At 36.2% G+C, this 26,144-nt stretch overlaps 1 protein-coding gene and 1 non-coding gene across 3 annotated transcripts in view; both read right to left on the bottom strand.

Annotated features, from left to right (window-relative positions):
• The window catches only part of Usp12 (ubiquitin specific peptidase 12), an 89,051-nt gene that overhangs the window by 50,759 nt on the left and 12,148 nt on the right, over positions 1 to 26,144 (bottom strand). The window lies entirely within an intron of this gene.
• LOC141413140 (U6 spliceosomal RNA) lies at positions 23,328 to 23,430 on the bottom strand. The gene has a single exon (XR_012437961.1). It is a non-coding gene; the product is annotated as a U6 spliceosomal RNA (small nuclear RNA).

Below are 26,144 nucleotides of genomic sequence, written 5' to 3'. Positions count from 1 at the left end.
TTCAAAGAAAAGCCAGCCTTGGTAAAATATAGTATAGAATGATATGACACAATACCAGTGATACAAAACCAAGTAGGGACAAGCATGGTGGCTCAAATCTATAATCCTAGCTATTTGGGATGCAAAGATAGGGAGAATCAAGGTTTGAGGACAGATGGGGCAAAAAGTTCACAAGGTCCCATCTCAATCAATGGCTGAGCTCAGTGGTGTGCACCTGTCACCCCAGCTACTCAGAAAGCACCAATAGGACGATCAAGGTTCAGGCCAGCCCAGGCATAAAGCAACACCCTATGTTAAAAATAACCAACAGAAAAAGGGCTGGCAAAGAAGATCAAGTGGTACTGTGGCTGCCTACCAAGCATGAATACTCAAGGTGAGGCCCTGAGTCTGACCCCCAGTACTGTAAACAACCACCACCACAACAAAAAACCATGGAGTAGGAATAAGATTATTAAAGTTGCCGTCACCAAAACTAACACATCTTGCTCTCTCTCAGAGAAATAATACATTGTACAGACAATTATCAAGTGTTAATAATCACAATACTGAAGAGTTTTTGCCTCTGTTACTATCACAGGTTTTCTGAAAGCCACTTGTTTTAAGTTTTAAGGATGAAAGAGAAACCATGTAACTTTTATTTTCTGGTGGTGCGCATGCAACATGTTTATGCATACATCCCACTCTCCTATCTACTCTCATACCACCCACAAAAGCTCCACCCCAATAGGGAAGACCTCTAGCAAGTTTTCAAGAACAGATTTCTTCTCAGAGGAAATCAGAAGCAGCTTATTTTCTCCTTCAACTACCACCGCAGAAGCACATATATAATATATTAAACATGTAAATTCTTCATCTAGTCAATTCAGAAAATCCAATTCTATGACTAATCACTAGTCAAATGATTGAAAATTTAAACTGACTCAGAAGACTCCACATATGTAATCCATTTTCATCTAATAGTAATGCTACTACAATTATAAACATACAAACATACCATGTAAGAAAGAAGTAAATGTGAATCATTATTGTAATTTAGTAATAAAATACCAAAAACAAAAACAATAGGCATATTATTTTAATCTCCCAAAAGTTCAAATAGACAATGTTCCTGTAAGACATGTGTTAAAGGTACAACCTTCTAATTATTTGGTTCAGCATTTTCAAAGAAAAGTCTGGTTATTATAACTCATGGTTCAATGGGTTACTTAAGAGAATACAGACAATAAAAGAAGACTGGGATTCACATTACATCTTTTAACTCAATGAAGGAATGGGAATGTGAGAACACTGACTGGGTGCCCTACCCCCTCAACAACCATGTCTAGGTCAGGCTTTCATGTCTCTCTTAACAGTAACATTGAAAACAAATCCTCCCCTATGACAAAATTTAACATGACATACTGAACAAGTGTGTAAAATGAAATTTTTACAAATCCTACTCTTCTGAAAAATCAGTACTAAAATTTTTTTCCAAAAAAATTCATGGAATACACCTGTGGATAGTTAAACATTTAAAACATAACTATATCTGAACTCTATTATTGGTACTTTACATAGGGCAAACAGGCCACATCTTGCTTTTGTTCTTTATGGTTTGTCTTGTTTTGCTTTTGTAGTGCTGGGGATCAAACCCAGGTCCTTATACATGCTAGGCAAGTGCAGTATCACTGTACTACACCTCCAGAGATGAACAAATTACAAGAAAATATGTCAACATTTTAAGCTCTTTCTATTCTATTCTCTATTTCACCAAACAATGTTTCTGCTCTATAAAAAGGATCCTGGATGCTGCTGCCAGACATACCCTCCCAACACCTGGCTTGGGATAGATGACTTGAGTGGTGATGCTCAATCAGAAAACCAGTGCACCACACTTTTCCCCTTATAAAAACACAAATACGTGTACTTTTCCCAACTCCTATGTTATAGTATAATGAAGTACTTGTAAAGTACCTAGCACTGCCAAGAAGAAAATCACTATATAAATACAAGGTATTATTAGTAAAGTGAAACCAAAGCTGGCAATGGTGAATTACTTGCTGGCTCAGATTACAGTAACGAAATTCATACTCCAGATTCCAGAGGCTAAGTCCAGCTCACCCTAAAAGTAAAATTATTATCACATTTAAAGATTGTTTTGTCAAATACTCAGAATATTCCATAAGTTTCAAATACAATAATGCACTCCCAATGTAAAGAACTGTGTCAGAAGAAGTACTTAATATAACAATAAAAAAGTTACTTCTGGCTCTTTCTGTGTCTCACTGAGACAACAGGCATATTACACTAAAGAGCCATCGTTGTTGGTTCTCTTTTCTAGATCTCAGTTCCCTTGACCTATATATGCTTACCTCTTACCATTTTTCCAGCTATAAACCTGAAAGAACTGAAACCAACTTTTAAGTTCTAAAGAAAGAAAGGTAATTTTGAGCAATCACACTGTCAACATCCTAGAAAATGAAAGCACCACTCTAAAGGTATGAGTCATTTTTGGAAGAGTGCTAGGGAAATTCTTCAAGGGGCTTCTCAAATTAACAGTTTCAGTCCTCACGAAGAACAACTGCGAAGACAAAACCACTGTTTCAGCAAGTGGGAAACAGAAAGGAACTGGCTGAAATTGGCATCAAGTATAGTAACATCCAAAACATAATCAAGGGTGCAGTGACATCATGGAAAAGTGCAGAACAGGAAGCTCCAAGGGTTGGTCTCTCCCACAAAACCATTAAGATTAAAAAAAAAATCCATTAGAATCAACTATTCTGAACTTTGGAACCTAAACACATAAAAGTGGTTGAAGAAGGGAGAGGTAACAGCAGATGTGCAAACCAGCTGCTCCTCAACCTCCCCACACCAACACCATACACACACAGACACAGGGGTTGGTACTGCCTTGCCCTGTAAAATCTGGGTTTTGCATTTTGCTTAGCCAGGCAGTGGTCAGGGAAAACAGCACAGATGCTTGCCTTTGCTAAGTTTGCACTATCTTGTGCTGCAACTTCTTTCTTGGATTTTTCTCTCTTCCAAACATTTAAGTAAGTATCTGTCAGGTCACAAGCTGACCAGAAATAATGGCACAGAAACTTCTGTGTCCACACAAAACAAGGAATACAAACTTTTTATACAAACAGGTAACTGCAACCCTCAAAAGCAATCACTGAGGAGCATAGAGTCCAACTCCCACACTCACCACTGAGCCAGCTACTCCAAAGAATGGCACTGATTAATTACCACATGCTGATCACAAATCCAAGCATCCACCACTCTCAAGAGAGCAGGATCAGCTGTTAGGCTTTAATTCTGTAACTTCCCAACTCACTGCTGCTGTCTCCCTAATTCCATCTACTAAAAGTTCTCAAAACTACCTGGTCCATTGATACACTAATTATCTTTGAGCTCTGTTGTAGTTTACAACTCAAAACACCATCCTCATCACACAGAACACATTTAACTGCCCTGGGGTTCCTTTATACTATATTTCCTATAAAATAAGGGTTTTTATTTTAACAAAATATTACTTCAAAGTAGTCTATTCTTCCCAGAATATAAATATTGTCTAAATCATATAAAAACCTTTATTAAAAAACACCTATAAACTACAATAATGGAAGGAATTATGTGATGCTATACCAATCTCATCAGAAAACTCAGCCCACAGCAAAGCTGGTTTCATCTAGTGTACATTCTAAGTAGGCAAGAAGTCACAAAAAATAAAGATGAACAAAATGCTACTGAAGATACTTATGAATGATTTCAAAAAAATTTTTAAAAACATTTAAAATTTATTTTGCTTTAAGTCAAATCTGTGTAATGAAAATTTATAAATTCAGCAAACACCCATAAAATGTCACCTACATCCTAAACATTTATAGCAATAACACAGCTAACTGCCAAATAAGAGACAAAGACAATAAAACTGCATTAGCACAGAAAGACATTCTTTCTCGGAATAATCACAAATAAGATCTTTACAATACAAGGCAAGGATTACACCCTAATTAAGTGAATTTCCTACCAACAGCTATTTTATGGTGGGCAAAATTAAAGTGCTCCTTCTGACACCCAACTCCTATTATTCACCTTTGTATACTCCTCTCCCCAAGAATGTGGGCTTGACCTGTACCTTGCTTCTAACCAATAAACACAACAAAGGTTGTGTGATCTTCCTTATGGGATTATGTGACAATACACAAAACTCTGTATGGCTGGCAGACATGCTCTTTGATGTATTGCAGGCAACTTCTAAGAGCAAAATCCCAGGGTCTTCACTCAGTCTTACAACTCCAAGAAAATATTCTGGAATATCCTAAACAAGCTAGGGAAGCAGATCCACTGCCAGTTGAGACTGCAGATGAGAACTGAACCCTGGCCAACACAACTCTGCAGTCTTGCAGAGGTCATAATTACCCACACAAACCATTACATAATAAATGTGACTTAGCTCAGGCCACTAAATTTGTAATGATGTTAATAAAACATAGAAAAATAATACAATTATCCATTTACCTATAAAAATTTCATATTTTCAGCTTGAAAGCTCCACATTAGCTATTTCTGCCTAGTGTTTGTCTCTGTAGTTACATTACTACTACTTACTTTGAGTTTAAAGACATATTAACTCTAGAGCTGGAGGAAATGACAGAGAAATCCATGGTACCCAGTCTGCCTGAGACAGCTGGCACCTACCATCATGGCATAATTACAGCGTGGCTTTTCACTCCCTAAGTGCCCCAGTAGATGGTAGGTCAGATGACCACTTAGTCTTCACGTCCTGTGTGTCTGCCATTGTCTCCTCGGCAACATTATCCAATTATTTTCAGTTTGTTCCTACTGCATCCACTCCATACCTCTAATCATCTCAGTAACATTTGCCATAGATTATGATTTCTTTGGGCAATACGTTGAGCACACATATCAAGATATGATATGTAGGATGCAGGTACACTTAATAAGCTTTCTTACCTTGTCTGAAAATTGATTAATTCTATAATGTTGACAAACCTTAGATTCCTGCAATTATGGTAATTTCCTACAACTTATGCTGCCAACTTCTGCAAAATTATTTCTATAAAGTTACTCTTATCAATTTATAACACTTTACATTTCTTTAGAAAGACAGATCTCTCCTACAGCAATTCCATACATGCAAGTCCCATCCTAAGTTCTTTCATGGAACAGGAATACAAATAAATAAATGCAGATCAAATCATACACAAGTATTAACACGTACTTGCTTAGCCTGATTCACATATTCATTTTAAAAACATTTTCTTACGTGTCTGCTAGCCGATATGCTAATGAATCATGATTTACCTTACAGGAAAAAAATAAATAAAGCAATGAAACTTAAGTTCCATCTTTGTTGTTAACAATTAATAAACAGATAATAGTGAAAAGACATTCTAATATTCTTGTCTCTCAAAAAGGACAAAATTACCTAAAATACAGTAAAACACAAATTAAAATGTATTCCTACCTGGCAGGTACCAATGAGTCACACTTGTAATCCTAGCTTCTCAGGAGAAGAGATCAGAAGGATCACATTTCAGGCCAGCCCAGGCAAAGAGTTCTTGAGACCCTATCTCAAAAATTCCCAACACAAAAAGGGCTAGTGGAGTGGCTCAAGTTGTGGAGCAACTGCGTAGAAAGCATAAGGCCCTGAGTTCAAACCCCAGTACCATAAAAAAAAAATGTGTTCCCTACCTCCAAAATAATTACTAGTGTAATTTACATAGAAAAATCACAATATGTGAGATGAGGATTCCATCCTCAACAACACACACAAATATATAAACATATAGATCTCAATATGCAACTTCAAAAGTTGTTTTCAAAGTTATTTTGTGTTTCTCACATAATGGAATTTTAATCTTGAAAACAGTTTCTTTACCACCCATATTATGCTTTGAGTAGGGCATAAAAGTGGAAAAATGCCTTGAGAGCTAACACCTGTGTTAACGATTAAAGGGAAGGGGGAGGCTTCAGAAGTACTCTCTCTCTATAGTTGTGTTTGGGCTTTTAAGGGCTTTACGGGGTCTCTGAGTTGGTGATTCCAGGTGGCCTCGCTTGTTTAAATATAATGCATTAGTCTTGTCCCTGTTCTTTATGGGCTGTATTGTTTACAAACTTCTTTTTGTATTGAGAGAAAAACAGCCAGAGCATCTCTGACAGAAGGTTCTGCACCAGACAAAAGGATGTGAAACATTAGTTTGAGGGACCCACTTCTTGAAAAGGAAATCTTGAGCTACCTTTTTTCCCCTTCCCTATTTCCCATTTTTGAACCGAATATTCTGTCCTAAAAACTTGACTCCTTATCATATTCTACATAGCAAGACCCAGTCTAAAAAAACCAACTAACAAAAAAAAAAAAAAAAAATCTGAAGAAGCTTGGAGCCCCTTCCCCCTTGTTCCTAACCTCCTGAGTCAAGACTATTTCTTGATGTGATTCTTCCCAAACATGACATTGCTGTTTGGATGGATCTAACCTACTTAATCTGTAATCCTAAAGTAAGAGGGGGGCGGTGGGGAGGTTCCATGTAGAAACTGGTATCAGGAGGTCAGAAAAGGGACTATGAATGTATACTCAAGTCACTCAGGGACTTTTATGCAGGTGCAAGAAATTTATGTTAAAATGGACCCAAGATTGTTTGACTTGGATGGACGAATGTTAACTCCACGTTTGCTGGCAGAAACCAAAGCTTTGTGAGAAATCTTGAATGTATATGGACAGAGGGAGGGAGGGAGGGAGGGAGGGAGGGAGGTTAGGAAAGTGTGTACTTGTCTGTCCTTTCCCTGATCCTTTCTCCTCATTCCTGAACTGCAGGAGACTAAATCCTCCAGGCCTTTGTTGATCCCATCACTGGGGTGTTTATTTCATCCTTGATTTTGTTGTACTCAAGTCTTTACTTTCCCATGTTCTAATCACTTTGTTACACATACTGACTCTTCCCTTCCTTTCTCCTTTCCCTGGGAAACTACAATAAATAAGTAAAGACTTACTGGTACTCAAAGAAGAAATACTGACAATGTTTTGTTCCTTCATAACAGAGCTGGGCACACAGGTGTACTCAGTCTGAAAGCTCATTAAGGCTTATGCTCATGTGAAATCTTCATTTTCAAATCAATACAGTTATGAAAACACATAGAAAAATCAAAAGTTCTAAAATATGAAATCTTAAATCTACATCAATGGGATCATTAATCAAGCATTTCTTATGCTTATGTCTAAGCATAATATTCATTTATAATAAAATAACTACCATTTATGAAGATCTACAAAGGACTAAGGGCTAATTTCACAATTTCATCTTCAAAACAGCAGATATTATTCTAATTTTATAAACAGTAAAATCGGAGTCTTCTCTACAGATTAGCACTTTAAATCCTAAGAGTTTTTATTTATTCTACACTTTCTTCATATGCAAATTAAGTAATATCTAAAGATATCCAAAAGATTTTAACCTGAAATACCAATCTGTCAAATTTCAAAATGTTCATTTGCTCTAATAAGATCATTAATTGGGCTGAAAATGCAGCTGCGGGCTTGATCCCCAATAGACAGATGGAGGGATGGGGAAAGACAGAGAGACAGAATTATTCATAATTATTTCCAAATCAGCTGACAGTGACTATTTAGTCAAAACCACGAACTAAAAAGTATTACTGAGTTTCAGATATGTCACACAAGACCATCTCTAGCTATTCCAAATAAAAAGATTCAAAGGGGGGGGGTAGACTAACATTAATCTGATTTCAAACTATCAAGATAAACTCACTTTTTAAAACAATTCCTTGCTATGTCTACTAAAAGAGTCTAAAATCCAAGACGTCCCAGTAGGAATGAGCACATCTCAGTTTCTAAGTACCATTCTTTACCAAGTCATATTTGCATTTCAAGGCTGGGGAAAGGAAAGCACATGATGAATATACAATATCTTATACCAAGAAGTCAGGAAGTGCTCAATGATAAAAACATGAAAAAGGGGCAGAGGAACCAACTTGAAGTCTACTGACCAAGTTAGGGACAATTTGAGCATCAAAAATAATAATAATGGATATAATCTAATGAACGAAATAAAAGTCCATGCTCTTTACCTACTTTAAGTAAAATACCAACTAAAACATATAGACAGTCCTAAAACTAGCAAGTGAAATTTGATGAGGAATAGTTTACTTACTTAGTCTTTATCTCCTCCCAAATTAATTGCAAGGCAAAACAGTAGTAACTTGACAGTGGAAAACCTTGATGGACAAGTATTACAGCATTTAAAAAAAAAAAAGCATGACCTGAATCTAATCATGAAACATCAGCCAAACCCAAACTGAGGAAAGGTCTGCAAAATAACTAGCTTGTACTCCTCAAAATGCCAAGGTCAACAAAGGCTGAGATGGTTACTAAAAAGGCACTAAAAATACATGACAAATATACTGCATGATAAATCTTCATTTGATGGTAGACATTAGGATGACTGACTAAATTTAGTAATGGATTGTGGATTAAATGACAGTATTGATTTCTTAGAATTACATTTTTATTATGAAAGAGTCCTTGTTCTTAGGACATCTGCACTGAGGAATTTTACAATACTTTTTTTTTTTTTAATGTACTGGGGATCAAACCTAGGGTAAAGTGGCATATTTCTCCAACTTACCCTCAAATGGTTCAGAACTGAGTATGCATACACAACTACACACACACCCCCCCCCCACACACACCCCTCAGTGGATTCAGGGACAGCTTATCTGGAAATTTCTTGTACCGTCCTTGCAACTTTTCTTAAAATTAAAATCTATATTAACAAAATCACAGTAGCACCTTGGAGGAAGTCCATTAACAATACTTAAGTATTAGTCTTAAAACAGAGAACTATGGCTTAACACCAATTAATGAGACATCTTCTTTACAGAAGAATTTCTGCCAAAAAAGATGGACGAAATAACAGAATTAGAAATATACCATTTACCAGGACCTAATTAAATAACTAAAATTGACCTCCCTTATTATCAGTGAGTGCACTGTGGAAGAAAACGCTGGCAAACGCTTGTTACACTTGACATCTAGTGAAGACACAATGGTTTCCACTTTAATGAGGTTATCAAACGCAGCATCACATAGTGATACAATTGCCGTCATGTTCCACAGTATGAAGTATACAAGATCACTTAAGAAGTATTCTTTCTGAAAAGCGTTTATCCTCAGTCTAATTAAGTCTTTAGACCCAATTTCTATGTCACAGGAAATACAAAGAGTAAGAGAAGCAAAGTAAGATACCACAAGGAAACAATCAGACAAATCCAGATAGGGTCTTTCTATGAAACCACCAGTACATTCATTCAAAAAGTCAGTGTGTATAAAAAAAAAAGAACTCAAGAGACTGCTCAAGATTTTAACAACCAAAAGAAAAGCATGAATCTTGATTCTAGAATACAAAGAGAAAGTGCTCAGTCCCCAGAGGGGAGAAATCTCTGGCATCAATTGATACTGCCACCCTACTGCCTGGAGCACTTCCCTGTCTTTCCCTTCCCCCTAAACACCCTAAATTTTTACTAGGGATTTTTACCTTCGGTAGGAAGGTAACCTGTACACAAATCAAGAGAGATATATGGATGTCCGTAAGGCTTCTTGTGTTGCTACAGGAAATATATAGTGTGTGATTATGAGTATGTGGTAGGCATGAAAATACAGGGTCCCTACTGAGAAATAAAGAGCAGAAGGGAACTAAAGGGACACTTGACATGCACTTTTATTTATTCCTGCCAATAATACTTAAAGCAGTATTTTTCAACAAGCAATTGAGGATGCAACTCTGGATCCAGACCTAGGGATTCAAATACTAGTGCTACCAGCTTGATTACTGTATGACCTTAGGAAAACTATTTGTGCCTGTTTTAAGTTATTTGTGCAAACCTCGTAAGACTGTTGTGGGAATTAAATGGGTTAATAGTTGTAATGGGCTTAGAACAATGTCAAGTACTGCCCCATTGTTAGCAGATACTATTTTTGGTCCATTTAATAGGTATAATAATATAAACTTAGAAAAGGTCAAGATGATATGCTCACAGTTACAACTAACAAATAGCAGAAGAGAACCAAATTCTGTCAAGCAGATCCTCACTTTTCACTGCATTTCCCTCCTTTCTAAAGGGTAGGGTCTCTTCAAATAACTACCAAGTACAAAATATCTCCCAGTGAGTTTCATTCTTGAAGAAAGACAGGTGGCAAAAAACATCAAATTCTGGGCCCAGTTTTTTTCCTTATGCTAAGGGTAGCCCCTAAGAATTAATTTTTTCCACAAAGCTGAAGTAACAATAAGTGACAAAATGCACCTGGTATATCACACTAAAAAATTTAACTGCAACACTTTCTATGGAAAATGAATAAGCTATAAACAACTGGCTTAAAAACAGAGGGGGAAGGGGAAAAGGAAGGGGAAAGGGAGGGGAAAGGAGGGGAGGAGAGGGAAAGGATCCAGTCTATTAGTTGAAGACTCCCTGCATAACCATTTTTTTCCATTTGTTACTCCAGTTTGGTAGGTTCTCAGAAGGAAAGACAAATTAATAGTAACTCAAACAGAAACTAGCTCTACATAACTTCAATCTAAATTACTATGCTGAAGGAATTCATTTAGAATCTGCTAACCACTGCGAAATACCATCTCAGATTTAGTTCCCCTGTAATACTTGTCACTTGTAAGGGCTGACTGTCTGAAGGTTCTTTTTAACAACAAAACTGTAATTTTGTAACACTGAATTTTTGTTATCAATAGAGAAAATGAGAAATAAAAATAAAACAGCAAAAAGTGACTGATTTTGAGAGTACTCACATTTGTAATTAATTAAAATTACACTATCAAAAAAACAGTATAATCTTAACACTATCACAAGATAGTATAAAAAGAACATTTAATGATCCAAATTCTGTTCTAAAAATCCTGTTTGTCAAGCCTGGAAAAGATCAAGAGAACATACACAGAAGCAGTTCCAAGTAATTGCTTATATATGGGTTTTATATATATAGGTGACTTTCAGTTTCTTCTTTGTACATTTCTACCCATCCTAAGTACTATTCCCTTTATAATAATAAAACAAAACTTTTCAAAAGTACACATGTAACTAGAAGAAAGTGTTGCATAAGGTAAAAAGCTAGAGGAAAGACAGGGAGGGGAATGAACAGTTAACAGAGAGAGAATCAAGTAACAGTTAACTACATCCCTTCCAGAAAATATCAGCCATTATAAGGTTAATACAAAATTGAGTTCCACTGCTATAGAGCTCCAATGCAGGCTTATAAGTGGGCTCAGAGATATTTAAACTATTTAGTTTTAAAGCTATCTAAATGAGCCAGCCATTACCTCTCCTTGAATAAGTAAAATTCCTTAGTTCTTTACCTTGTTTCTAAGGAGTTAAGATGACAGTGTTTCTTTAACCCATCTGTTGTTATAGGCTGAATTGTGCTTCCCCCACCAAAAAGAAAATACAATGAAGTGCTAACTCCCAATACCTCACAAAGTAACATTATTTAGAAATATAATCTATAGAAATGATAAATTAAAATGAAGCCAATAGGGTGGACCCTAACCCAATACAACTGATCTCCTTATAAAAAGGGGGAGGGGGGGATTTGAACACAAACACACAAAGGAAGACAACTGAAAACATAGGCAAAAGAGAACCATCTATTAGCCAAGCAATGCCTGAGGCTCCACAAAGCTGGGAGAGAAGCTAGGTCCTTCTCTACCATCTTCATAGGGAGCATGGTCCTGATCTTATTTTAAGACAATAAATTCGTTACTGTAAGTCATCCAGTTTATGATACCTCTTCAAGAAGCCCTAGGAAACCAACACCCCATCATATAAACTCAGTGCAGCCTGACACCCTAACAGCCACTATCTTTTTAAAGAGCTAGTACTGTTTACTTTATATGTGAGATAAATATATCATCCAAAAGCACAACATAGAACTCAGGGAAAGAATTCATATCACCATTTCATTTTAGTTTGTTTCCAATTTTAATACCAATGTCTTCCATGTAAATGTAATATTTAACTGTAAAATTCTGAACAAATCTTATCATTATGACTTTCCAAGTTATATTGTAACTGAAATGTCAAAGTAATACATTCAACTGAGAAGTATAGACATGACAAAATTTAAGTGTATGTCTTAAACATAAAAGACCAACAGACACATGATAATGAAAATGTTAAAAGTCAAAGACAAGGAGAAAAGTTCCATCCACCCACCCCACAATTCACTCCTTCTTCCTCCGTGCTGGAGGTCAAACCCAGGGCTTCTTTCATACTATGCATCACCCTACCACTGAGCTATACCCACAGCATAGGAGAAAAACAATATATTACTTACAGAGGAACTCCTTAAGACTAGTGGCTGAATACTCAGCAGAAATCAAGGTAGAAGTCAGAAGCCAACATGATATGCAAAGCACTTCAGGAAAAAAAAACCTGTCAATCAAGAATCCTAAATCTGGCAACACTTTCCATCTAAATGTGAAATACTTTCCCAGACCCAAAATAGGAAGGATAGAAAAGGGAAGGGAGGGAGGGAGAGAAATATTTGACACATCTTACAAGCTAGAAACTTATTTAAGCTAGAAACATGTAACCCCAGACAATGATTCAAATCTGCATGAAAGAACATCTGTAACAGCAATTGTTTTAATTTTAAAGACCACTACAAATTTGTATTTTCACATTTCTTCCATTCACTGATTTAAAAACCAAAGGCATACAATTATATACATGTAGAAAATGTATTGTTGGGCCCACAACGTATACAAATGCAGTATGTAAGTACAGGTTGACCAACCCTAACCCAAATATCCAAAACACCTACTCCTAAATCCAAAAAATCTTGAGCACAAGCATGACACAACAGGTAGAATATTCAGTACCTGACCCTAGTGTACTGGGTCAACAGTCAAAATATAAGCACAATGAAAATATTATGTAACATTAATTTCAGACAATGTACATGATATGTACATAAAATATAAATAAATTATGTATCTAGACTTGAGTCCCATCCCCAAGAAATTTCATTATGTTTATGCAAATATTCTACAAAATCAAAAGGAATTCAAAATCCAAAACCTTTCTGTTCCCAAGAATTCCAAATAAGAACTACTTAACTATAATATATTTATCAATTGTAGCACAAAAGAGATGTAACGTAAAGGGCTAAGGAAATAGAGACAGTAAAGTACTAATTATAACAATGTATTGCTAAATTTAACGTTAATTGATGTAATAAGTATAATAATGATGCCATAGAAAAGAAGAAAGGAAAATACCTCTATGGGAAATGTTCCTGTATATCACGAGAATTAAATTAGTGTAAATCTAAATGAAGTAGACTGAGGTAAGTTAAGATGCTTGTACACAGTAAACTATTAAAGCAACTCCTAGAACACAACCTTAAAAAACTTTAAAAAAAGAAGAGGAAAGTCAGGCATAGTGGCACTGTAATCCTAGCACTCCGAAGACTGAAGCAAGAAGATAGTAAATTTGAGACCAGTCTGAACTATATAGTGAGAGCATGTATCCAAAAAATTTTTTTTTAAATTTTAAGAGTGGAAAAAAAATCAATAATGCAATTAGAATGTGGTATTAGAAAACAAACACTTAAATATAAAACATTAACAAGGAGAATAAACAAGAGACACATAGAAAGCAAAATGTAAAATGTCAATGAATTAAACAGTCTAATCTAAGGCAGAAATTGTCCAGGCTGGATAAAAACCATAACCTTGGGTCAGGCACAGTCACTCATGCCTGCTTTCCCAGCTACTAGGAAGGCTAGAGCAGAGGAGAATCACTTGCACCCAGGAGTTCCAGGACAACCTAGGCAATAAAGTAAGACCCTGCTCAAAAAAAAAAAAAAAAAAAAAAAATCTCAACACCAGGCAATGGTGCTCATGTCCGTAATCCTAGCTATTCAGGAGGCAGAGATCAGGAGGATCATGGTTCAAGGCTAGGAAAACAGGTCAAGAAACCCTATCTCAAAAAAAAAAAAAAAAAGGCTGGCAGGGTGCCTCAAGTGGTGAGCACCTGCCTAGCAAGCATGAGGCCCTGAGTTAAAACTCCAGTACTGAAAAAAAAAAAAAAAAGCGCTGGGGCCATGGCTCAAGAAGAATGCCTGCCTAGCAAGTGGAGGCTATGGTCTAACCCCAGTACCAGGAAAAAAACAAAAAAACAAAACAAAACAAAAAAACTCAAAGTACAGTGTAGTGTGTTGCTTGTTTAACAATAGACATTCTTTTTTTCCTACAGTATACTAAAATATATTTTCATAAAAATACTAATTATGGACCAGTAATGCATTTAAACTAAACACAATACTTCAAAATATTCTGCACAAAGAACTTCTTTCCAGTAGTAAAGTGTCTGCCTACAAGTGCCAGGAAGAAAGAACTTGTCAGTTACACCTGGTTAATTCTTAAAACTACCAATGTCACCCTTTACATTGCTGATCCTGTTGCATTTTCTTATATTTTCCTCCAATGAACCTAGAGCAGGGAGGACACTGAAACATAGGCACTGATTCCCTCTGGAAGGGCAAATAAAATGTTTCATTATGCTCATCATTCTTTGGATTCTCATTTTTGCAATTTGTATGATGCAAGACCTGTACTTTGCTTGTTCTAACTGCCTTCTGCTACTTAAGACCCTTTCAGTTTTCTCCAACATAGCCTCTGTAGTGTTGTCCAACCAGTTGGCTTTTTCTGTGATTCTTTGCTACAGTTTCCTGTTTTCTTCATTGCTTTCCTCTTGGCCAGAGAGCCTGTTCATCTGGGCTCTCCCATCTTCCATTGCTGGGCTTCTTTATCCAGCTGGATGACTAATGTTAGCAGTTCCTTAAAAGTTGGGTCTTCAATAAGTGTAACTTAGCCAGGCGCCAGTGGCTCAAGCCTGTAATCCTAGCTACTCAGGAGGCGGCAATCAGAAGGATCATGGTTCAAAGCCACCCTGAGCAAATGATTCAAGAAACCCTATCTTGAAAATACTCAACACACACACACAATGGCTGGCAGAGTGGCTCAAGTGGTACAGTACCTCCCTAGCAAGCACTGAGGCCCTGAGTTCAAATCCCATACCAACAATAATAGTAAGCATAACTTATAAACATTTCCAATCAGTATTTCTTTAAGCTTTCTTGTAAACTTCAGATCTTGTCTACAAAAGTACTCTTTCTGAATGCTACTCAAAAACATTATTCTCAAAAAGACAATGGTTTCTTGAGCATTTGTTTTAAAAGCTGTATTAAGAGGTTGAAAAAAGAATGCGTAACTCAGCAAAGGACTACTACAATTAATTCCCAGCACTACAAACATTAGATTCTGCAAGATCACTGCTAAAACTATTTGGTGTAGTATACCAATTTATACACCTAATAGTTAGATCCAGAAATTCAATTTTTGGTTCTTTGATACTAAATAAAAATGTATATGATACATGAAGTTTGAAACTTTAAAAAAAAATTTGATAAAAAGATAGCAAACTATTCACTGAAGTCAACTGTATAATTAAGAATCAAACTATGAGTGTACAAATCAGATGGTAGCAAGCAAAATGTCACCTATGATCCACAATCCTTTTACATTTTAAATTTTCCAAATGTTCTCAGAAAGAATTGCCAGACTTATCCTCCAGTTTAAAAAAAAAAAAAAACACAGCTGGATAATCCACTTATCACAAATGAACTCCCCACTTGAGTTCAATCAATGGCTATATTACCTTCTGGATGGTAAGACCCTCAATTCATAAGCATTCCCTCTTCTCATGAACAGTACCAACAAGAAAGGATGGTGTGTTACTTTTTATTGACTCTTGGTGCTTTCATAGTAACTCAAAAGCCTGACTTCAACTTTAGAATAAAAAAAATTTATTCTGAACAGTAAATGTATGTTCAGATAAGCAGGTATTAACAATTTCCAACATGATCCCAGGAATAATTTGCCATCCCTGAACCATGCTGCAGAAAAACATTTCCCACAGTCTTTGCTGGATTTATTCCTATTCCATCACTCAACTGCTGCTGCTGCAGAAACTAAGTTCTTCTGCTGCAAGCTTTAAGACTGACGTGAAAGGTGTACTTTCAGGAACACACAATACTTTGTACAGTAGTCACAGCCCAACCTCATGCCTCGACATAGTGGAGAAAACTGGGACAGGCACCCTACAATGACATGACAGAGCAGCCCCATTTCTCCTGATAGTGAAGAAGCATCTGAGCCCCACCAAAAATGGGTATACATTCTAAAAAAAAAAAAAGCATTATTAGACAGTCTCCTTGTTGGGCAAATATCATAGTGTGTATTTTACATAAAGACAATGTCACTAGGCAATATAATCTTACGAGACTATCAATATGGCCCAGCACTGAAGTATCATTATGCAGCACATGACTATATATGTTGCCTATGGGAGACACTTTAGGTTTGAAGACAGATAAATAGTTGTTCCTTAGGTATCTGGTTCTAGAAACACCCTCCCATATCACAATCTGGGATGATGTCCAAGTTCCTTATAAAAAATGATATAAGGAACATCCTCCTGTATACTTAAAATCACCTCTAGATGATTTACAATTCCTTATAAACTGTTAAGGCTACACAAATCGTTATTATAATGTTTTGGGAATAACAATAAGAAAATTCTGTACTTATTCAGTACACAGAAAACTTTTTTCACATATTTTCAATCTGCAGTTAGTTGAATCTACTGATATGCAACCCAGGGATACAGTGAGCCAACTGTAGATTTAAAGTGAAAGGACAGAAGAAGAAATGTCAAGCAGACAGTAACTATAGTATAGATGGAGTCACCAGACCAAAAGAAAATTTTTTTTTAATTTTTTATTTTTGAGACAGAGATCTCACTTGTCACTCAGGCTGGCCTCAAAGTCACAACCCTCCTACCTCAGTTTCCTGAGTGCTGGAATTAGAGGAATGTACCCACCATGCCCAGCTATAAAATATATTTTTAATAAAAAAATGTTAATAAGGTTAGGGGGTATACTCAGTGGTTAGAGCACTTGCTTAGCATGCATGAAGCCCTGGGTTCAATCTCCAGCACCACCCAAAATAAAACTGTTACTGTAGATAAAGACATTTGATAATTATAAAAGAATCAATCTCTGAGGAAGATGTAACAATTATAAATATATGCACCTAATAAGCAAGCCCCAAATACATGAAGAAAAAACTGACAGAACTTTAACAGATCTGAATAAACAGATAATTCAACAATAATAATGGCAGACTTCAATACACTGTGTTCAATAATGGATAGAATTAGACAGATGATCAGACTTGAACAACACTCTAAGCCAACTAACTATACACAAGTTTTGTCTACAGAACACTCAACAACAGAATATGTATTCTTTTCAAGTGCACATGGAGATAATTATCTCCAGGGTAGATAATATGCTAGGCCATAAAATAAACCTCAACAAATTTAAAAGGAAAATCAAAAGCAGGTATGGTGGTGCCACCAGTTATAATCTCAACACTTGGGAGACTGAGGCAGGAGGACTGAGCTCAAAGCCAGTCTGGGCTACATAGGAAAACCCTGTCTCAAAAAAACCAAGAAGACTGAAATCAAACTCTCCAACTATAATAAAATTAGAAATCAATTAGTAGGAAAAAATTTGAGAAATTCAAAAACACATGGACGTTAACAACACTTTTCTAAATAAAAAACAGGTCAAAGAAGAAACCAAAAGAGAAATCAGAAACTACTTGAGATGAACGAGAATGAAGACACAGCATATTACACGTTATGGATGCAGCTAAAGCAGCACTTACAGAAAAATTAATAGCTATATACCTATATTAGGAAACAAAAAAAGATCTCAAATCAATAAACTAAGCTTCTACTTTAATATTTTAAAAGATAACTAAATCAACAAACCTTTAGTGAGACTGACCAAGAAACAAAAGGGACATAACCCACTTACTAGAATAGAAAGTAAGGACATTATTACTGGCCTAACAGAAACAAAAAGGTTGCAAAAAAAAATAAGCAACTGCATGACAACAAATTTGATAACCTAGATGAAAAGCACAAATTTCTACAAACACACGAACTACCAAAACTGACTCAAGAAACAGACAATGGAGACAGGAGGGTTAAGAGAGGGTAGTTGGAAGGGTGAAGTTGGTCAAGACATGATATATGTACGTAAGGGAAATGTTACAGTGAAACCCATTAATATGGGTTTTTTAAATTTTAAAAAATTATGGACCAAAAAAACCAGATAATCTGACTAGACTCATAATAGACTCATAATCTGATTTAATCAATTACATCCTACGTAAAGGCCAGACCACATGGCTTCACTGGTGAATTCTACTACACACTTAAAGAATTAATATCAATTTCTTCAAAAATGCTTCCCAGAAAAACAGAAGACTCATTTTTTAAAACATTTTTATTATGAGTTATTCAGGGAATTTTGTTGTGACATTTCCATATACACACTTATTACACCCCAATTTGGCTCACCTTTTCCATTGTTCTCCCTTCTACCCCATTCCCCTTCTCAAAGTGACTTCAACAGGTTTCAATGTTCCATACGCATACACATATAGAAAGTACCTCAATCACATTTACTCTTACCCTCTTCATTTATCTTCCTCCTCGCCTTAACATGACCTGTTTTACATTCCTGTCCTTCATTGTTTAAGTGTCTGTTCACTGTTCAGTGGGGATTTTTGCACTGGTATTTTACCTGTAAATATATTACGCTTAAACCAGTAGGAGACTCACGACACTGTAAGAAAACTAGAAACCAGCATCTCAAGAATGTACATGACAAATCTTCAACAAAGTACTAGCAAACTGTCCCAGTTACATGTAATAAAGAATTATACACCTTTACCAATTAGAATTTACCCTAGCGATGCAAGGTTAGTTTAACTTCTAAAAATTAATTAATGTAATACAGCATATCAACTGAATAAGAAACCTAAAATCAAGTGATCATCTCAACAGACACAAAAAGTGACAAAATCTAAACCTTTCATCATAAAAACACTCAACAAAACCAAAATACAAGTCCTCAATGTGATTAAAAAAAAAAAACTAAAAACTCAATAGCTAGTATCACAGTAAGTGATGAAAAACTGAATGCTGTTCCCCCTAAAATCAGGAACAAGATAGGGAATTCATTCTCCTTACTTCCATTCAGCGTTATACGGGAGGTTTTAGCCAGAGCAACTGCGCAAGAAAAAAAAAGGAAGGTGCCCAGATTTAAAAGGAAGAAGTAAACCTTAAACCTATCTCAATCCACATATAACATGATCTTATATATGAAAACCCTGAAGAATCCACTAAAAATTGTTAGAACTAAATAAACGATTTCAGCAAGGAGGTACTGAAAGATAATTGTTAAAATGACAAAACTCCACATACTGATCAACAGATTCAATATGATCCCTTATCAAAATCCCAGCTTGCTTTTCAGAAACTGATAAGCTGATTCTAAATCCATAGAGAATTGTCAGAGACCTAGAATAGTTAAAACAATCTTGAAAAGGACAATGTCCGAGGACTCATACTTCCTGATTTCAAAAATTACTACAAAGCAGTGATTACCAAGGGAGGTTGGTACTGGAAAGTTAGACATACAGATCAATGAAATAGATCTGAGTTTCCAGAAAAAGACCCATGTATCTATGGTCAGCTGATTTTTAGCAAAAGTGCCAAGTCTATTCAATAAGGAAAGAATAGTCTTTCCAACCACTAGTGCTGGAACAACTGACAGCCACAGACAAGAGAATGAAGTTGCACCTTTACCTGACACCACATACAAAAAACCTGTGTGTAAGAGCAAAAACTATAAAACTCTTAAAACAGCATTTGGTAAAAGACTGAGAGTTTAGCAAACCAAAAGTATGAGCAACAAAAGAAAAAAATTTGATAACATATACTTCATCAAAATTTAAACTTCTCATGTTTAAACAGCATGTACTATCAAGAAAAGACAACTCACAGAATGTGAGAGTATTTGCAAATCACAGATCCGAGAAGGGACTTAAATTTAGAATACAAAGAACTCTTAGAGATGCCCAAGGATTTAAATAGATTTTTTTCCATGTAAAATACACAGATTATTTTTCCATGAACATGGAAAAGTGTCCAGTATCATTAATCATCAGGGAAATGCCAATCAAAATAACAATAAGATACTCAATAGGATGGCTAGAATCAAAAGTCTGATAACAAGTGCTAATAAAGGTGTGGAGAAACTGGAACGTTCATATGAAGTTACAAAGACATAAACTGGTGCAGCCTTTTTGGAAAACACTCTGGCAGATCCTCAAATGATTACCTTGTGACTCAGCACTTCTACTCCTAAGTACATAGCCAAAAATATATATATATATATGTCCATGCCAACGTTTGTATCCTTGATGTTCATAGCAGCATTACTCACAATAGCCAAAGGCAGAAACAACCCAAATGCCCATCAATGGATAAACACATAAACAAAATGATGTATAAATACAACAGAATATTTGTCCATTAAAAGTGACAAAGTACTGGTACATGTTATAACATAGATGACCTTGAAAACAATGTGCTCAGTGAAAGCAACTAGTCACAACATTTACATAGGGAAATACACAGACATAAAGTTAAGAGTAGGAAATATCATTTGAGAGGAAGAAAATGTCCTAAAATTACACAACCATCAAACCACTAAATGTACATGTTAAAAGGGCAAATTGCATGGCATGAATTATAGCTCAAGAAAGCTGTTTTAAGAAAGAAGATCTATGTCAACTTTGTGATTCTTCAATGATTTTTTTATTCTCAACATTTAAGCTTATAGTATTCAAAGTCAAATTCACTTTTAGTCTTCAATATAGGTTTAAAGTTGTTTACATAAAAGGACATATAAACACATGCATACAATTACATATAAAGAAGAGTTTCAAAAAGCAAGTTTGGTAAAAGCTAGCAACAATGTCTCCAAATATGTAAATGAAGAGTGGATCCCTCACTTCTGTAACAGTAAACAGTGTGCTACACAGTTCATGAATTGATACTTTAGTGAAAGATTTTGCTATTAAAATTCCAACCTTTCCCATTCCTCAGACCACCCTATAGAGCCCTGCTACCCCACTTTTCAGGTATTGTTCTCTGTTGAATGTGAATTTAAGTCTCATCTCCGCAACAGGACCTTATCTGCCTTAAGAACAAGTGCCACTCTTGTACCTACACTCTTGTATCCAGCACATCCCACACACAAATATTTCCTGCTTTTTTTTTTCCTTCTCTAACATGTCATTTCTTTTCTCAGCCTCTCCTGCTCTGTTGGTTCTCCTCCAAACTCACAAGCAAAAAAGGGAAAAATAAAATCCCTAAATATCCAGGGTTTTTGTCTCATTCTACTTCTCGTAAGTTTACTGAGATTTCAAATGTAACTATGGCAATTCTTTAACAACTTACAAAAACCTCTTGATATTTAGCAATCCTCAAATTAAGTTTCTTCTGATCTTACCCTTTAACTATTAAAATCTATCTCATATCCCACAGGAATTTCAATAGCTTCCATTTTACACAAGGTATCATCTCAGGTGCTCTTTCTTCCCCCTTCTTCCTTAGGAGGCACAAACTGCTTTAAAATTAAGTCTTGAAGATCACAGAATATGTTTTAAAAAAAACCCACCCATCATTTGAATTATTATAAACATAAAGGGTTGACTGTATCTTCAAATGCTGAAATATAGTCTACATATTCTCTGTTGAGCAGGACTATACAGTCCATACAGTATAGCTGTAACCCATTTTACTCATTTTCATAACCTCACATCCTACAAAGCCTGTACTTACTTATTTATAGAAGTTGTAGCAGTACTAGTAGTATGTTTTCCCGAATGCTCCACTACATTTCATCTTTTCTTTTCTCCTGCTGTGACTTGGGAGTGTGCCTATAGTTCTTAAAGTAAAAGTTCTCATTTTGCTATTCCTATCACTAGAGCAGACAATAACCACCTCGTAACATTTACTTAGTTCTAAAGGTGCATGTTTACAAATCCATTCAACTTCCTTCTAGAACTTTTATCACAGTCCAAAATTCATTACAGGCAGAAAATGAGTCAATTTTCCATATCCAATATGATGCTGGCTTGTTAAAAGAGTGTATACACACTGTGCTGGTAGGAAAATGACAGCCCTCCAAAATGTCCATGCTGTAATCCCCAGCACCTGTAAATACGCTACATTACATGGCAAGGGGGAATTAAGGTTGCTCAAATCAAATGGCCTTGATTTAAAGAGATTATCCTGGATCATCCAGATGAACCCTCCATAGTTACAAGGGTCCTGTAAGTGTAAGAAGGAGGCAGGAAGAGTCAGTATCAGAGGAATGTGAGAGTAACCAGCCACTGCTCACTTGAAGATTCTGGAAGGCCAGAATTCAGGGAATAAAGGCAGTCTATAGAAGTGGAAAAGGCAAAGAAAATTCTCCCCTAGGTCATCCAGAAAGGAACACAGTCTTGCCAACACCTTGGTCTGGGTTTTAGCTCAAGACCCAGAACTACTTCAGGAACTCCAAGACTGCAGAATATATTGTTGTAAGCAACTAAAGTACTCATTTGTTACAACCTCCACTGGAAAGTAATACACAGATAAACAATACAAATGGCAATAAATGCACTTTAATATCATTAATATCTAAAAAGTAAAGTGCAGCTGGTTAGTGTATCTAATTTTTTAATTTTATGTTTAAGAATTTGAAGTTGCTTTTTTAAAGCAACAGAAACTTAGGACCTCAAAATGTTTGTTTTATTAAAAAACAGAAGTGAAAGAAAAGCTACTTTGTAAAGTATTAGTGTAAAGGGGTTTTTTGGTAGCTTTTTTTTTTTTTTTGGTAGTCTGGGTTTTGAACTCAGGGCCTTGTGCTTGCTAGGCAGGAACTCTAACACTTGAACCATACCCCCAGCCCTTTTTGCTTTTGTTATTTTGGGGGAATAGGGTCTCACTTTACGCCTGGGTCTGCCTGGATCTTAATCCTCCTATTTATGCTTCCCACATACTTGGGATGACAGATGCACACCACCACACCCAGCTATTAGTTGAGATAGCTGAACTTTTTGCCCTAGCTGGCCTTGCACCATGATCCTTCAGATACTTTACCTAGGATTACAGGCATGAACCATCAAGCCTAGCAAGTTTTATTAATTATAGTTCAGAGGCAATAATTTTCATTAGATCTCATGTACTCATTCACTTACAATATCACAAAGTTGTACTTAAGTATAGAAAAAGTTCAACTTTTTATAATTTCACATTAGTTTATTCATATGGAGTACTTCACAAATTTGCATGCCATCCTTGCACAGAGGCCACATTAATCTTCTATGTATCATTCCAATTTTAGCATATGTGCTGCTGAAGCAAGCATGGTTGAACTTTATTTTTATGCTTCAGCCTACTCTTTTGGGAATGAAACTATGAAAATATTCTGCAATTGTAAAGTTGTTATCTATATAGCTTCAAATATAATAAATCTACATTATCTTTAAATGTTTTCCTATTTCTAAAAAAAAAAATAAAAACTTAACAAAAGCAGCTAAAACTCTATTCTGTACCACTAATGAAATGCTGGATCTAGACAACAACTATCAAGAGTTGCTAAAGGCCTCTAGGTACCACTAGAAAAGTCTTGCTGACAATTCAAGAGCCAACTGTCACCTGTTACAGACACAAAATAGTGTGCCATAACAAGACGTGATAGAAAGTACATATCAGCTGTTTTCACCACTACTCCTCCCTCTTCCATTCCCCCACTCCAAAAAAAAAAATCATTTAGGAATGTGAGTCAAGCCTCTAGATCTACTAGTTTCCAGAAAACACACATTAACCATCACTAAGGGAATTCAATCAACAAAGTGCAGAAAATGGGAAAAGCCAGAGAATAACCAGATTTCAACAGATAAAACTGCAGTAGTGAAAAAAAAAGGGGAGGGGGGAGTATTCCTATGTAATGGATAACAGCAAGTCATTCATGCCTGTAATCCTAGCTACCTGGGAGGCAAGAGATCAGGATAATCACAGTTCAAAGTCAGCCCAAGCAAATAGTTCAAGAGACCCTATCTTGAAAATATCCAACACAAAATGGATTGGCAGAATGGCTCAAGTGGTAGAACACCTGCCTAGCAGCTGTGAAGCCTGAAATTAAAACCCCATTCCACCAAAAGAAAAAGAGATAGCAACCAAATGCAATTGATGGGCCCAACTTATATAAAGCCACTTTAGACAACAATTTTAACAATGATTAGAAATTTGAAGGTATTAAGAAGTGTGTGTGTGTGTGTGTGTGTGTAAGAGTGAGACAGAGAGAGAGAAATGGGGGGGGCGAGGGTGAATGATACTGTGGTTTTAGTTAGGAGGAAGAAGTTTTTATACCTATAGTAGTAGCAGTTAAGTGCCAATGGCAAAATAACTAGACTGAATAAAGAGAGTTCAGGCAAGCTGGGTGCCAGTGGTTCATGTCTATACTAGCTACTCAGGAGGCACAGATCAGGAGGATCACGGTTCAAAGTCAGCCCAGGCAAATAGTTCAAGAGAACCCATCTCAAAAACATCACAAGTAGGGACTGGTAGAGTGGCTCAAGGTGTAGGCCCCAAGTTCAAACCCCAGAACCGCAAAAAAAAAAAAAAGAGAGAGAGAGAGAGAGAGAGAGAGTTCAGGCAGAAAGAATCCCAAACTCAAATCACTAGTCTGAAACAATTTATTTTTTCCATGTGTCCATTTCCAAATCTGGAAAATGGGCCAATTTCACAGATTTTTCATTGGAAAAAAAATGAATAATAAAATGCTCTACAACGTAAATATCAATACTGGGGTAAGGTTTCTTTATTTGGTACTTCTAGCCTCCAGAACTGTGAGACAATAAAGTTCTGTTACTTTCAGCTACACCAGATAAGAGTGATGCAGTGTGAGACAGGCACTGCCACCCCCAGACAGTGACAAGGCTGGACCAGGAGCTGCAGGTGGGCCCAGCAGAATAAGAAGCATGGCAAATGAGTGATGAAAGCAGCTTTGAAACTGCAGAACTGGGAGTCATAGGAAAAAAGAAAGGATCAAGGAGAGTCATCCACTTTGTTAGTGGCAAAACAATGAAAGAATACAGCACAGATGAAGCTGATGGCCTAGAAGAAAGATGTTCTGCCTACTGTTGATCCTACAAAACTTATTTGAAGCCTCTACTTATGGTTTTACATGGTTCAGGCTGCTACATCAACCCTCTTAATATGTGACTTCTATATGTGCATCTGCTTTGGGCACCAGCACCCCAAAACACCAATATAAAAGGATGAATGGTACTAGATGAAGGGGCGGAAAAAAAGAATACAATGTCTGAAGAAGCAGAAAGACACACCAATAAAATAAGCTGCAGATGACGCCATTATTTAGACAGACAAACCAGAAACAGTAGTATCCAACTTCATTTGTGAATTTTAATTTGGAGGACTACCAATTATGGAAAGCAAAATCCAGTCTCTGTTCCAACAAAGAATGAAATGGCTATCAAACTTCAAACCCTAAGGTTTTTAATACTAGGAACTTTTCACATTTTCTAGTCAGTGCAACTTAAAACAATTATTTATATTTTAAATTGTTAAGTTACCTGGAAAGGGAAAATGTTTCTTCATTCTTAGGCTCTATATAGGAAAAATCAGATCTGAAGTTTGGATATCTGTACTCTGTGTCTAGTTTGTCCCCACCCTCACCCACCCCTGTTGCACTGCTAGGGATCACACACTCAGAGCTTCACAGATGCTAAGTAGGCTCTCTATCATTGAGCTGCATCATCAGCCCAATGCTTTGATTTCAAAATACCTTTTTGAAAAAGTTGATGGCATTCTAGAGCCCTAATCAATTAAGAAGAATCTAATTATCAAGCGTGACTCCTTTGTCCAGTAACATGTAGAAAGTCTTGTTAATATCAATATCAAAAATGCATCCAAGGGTCAGGTGTGATGAGGTATGCCTGAAATCCCAAGGTACTCAGGAGTGAAGGCAGTTCACTCCTGCCTTCCAAAGCTGGCCAGGCAAAAAAGTTATTGACTCTATCTGAAAAATGACTAAAGCAAAAAGGGCTGGGGTA

This window comes from Castor canadensis, chromosome 10 (genome assembly GCF_047511655.1).
Source record: "Castor canadensis chromosome 10, mCasCan1.hap1v2, whole genome shotgun sequence".
In the NCBI taxonomy this organism is placed as follows: Eukaryota; Metazoa; Chordata; class Mammalia; order Rodentia; family Castoridae; genus Castor; species Castor canadensis.
The sequence above is the reverse complement of the archived record's forward strand: the minus strand, read 5'-3'. Positions and strand labels throughout refer to the sequence as shown.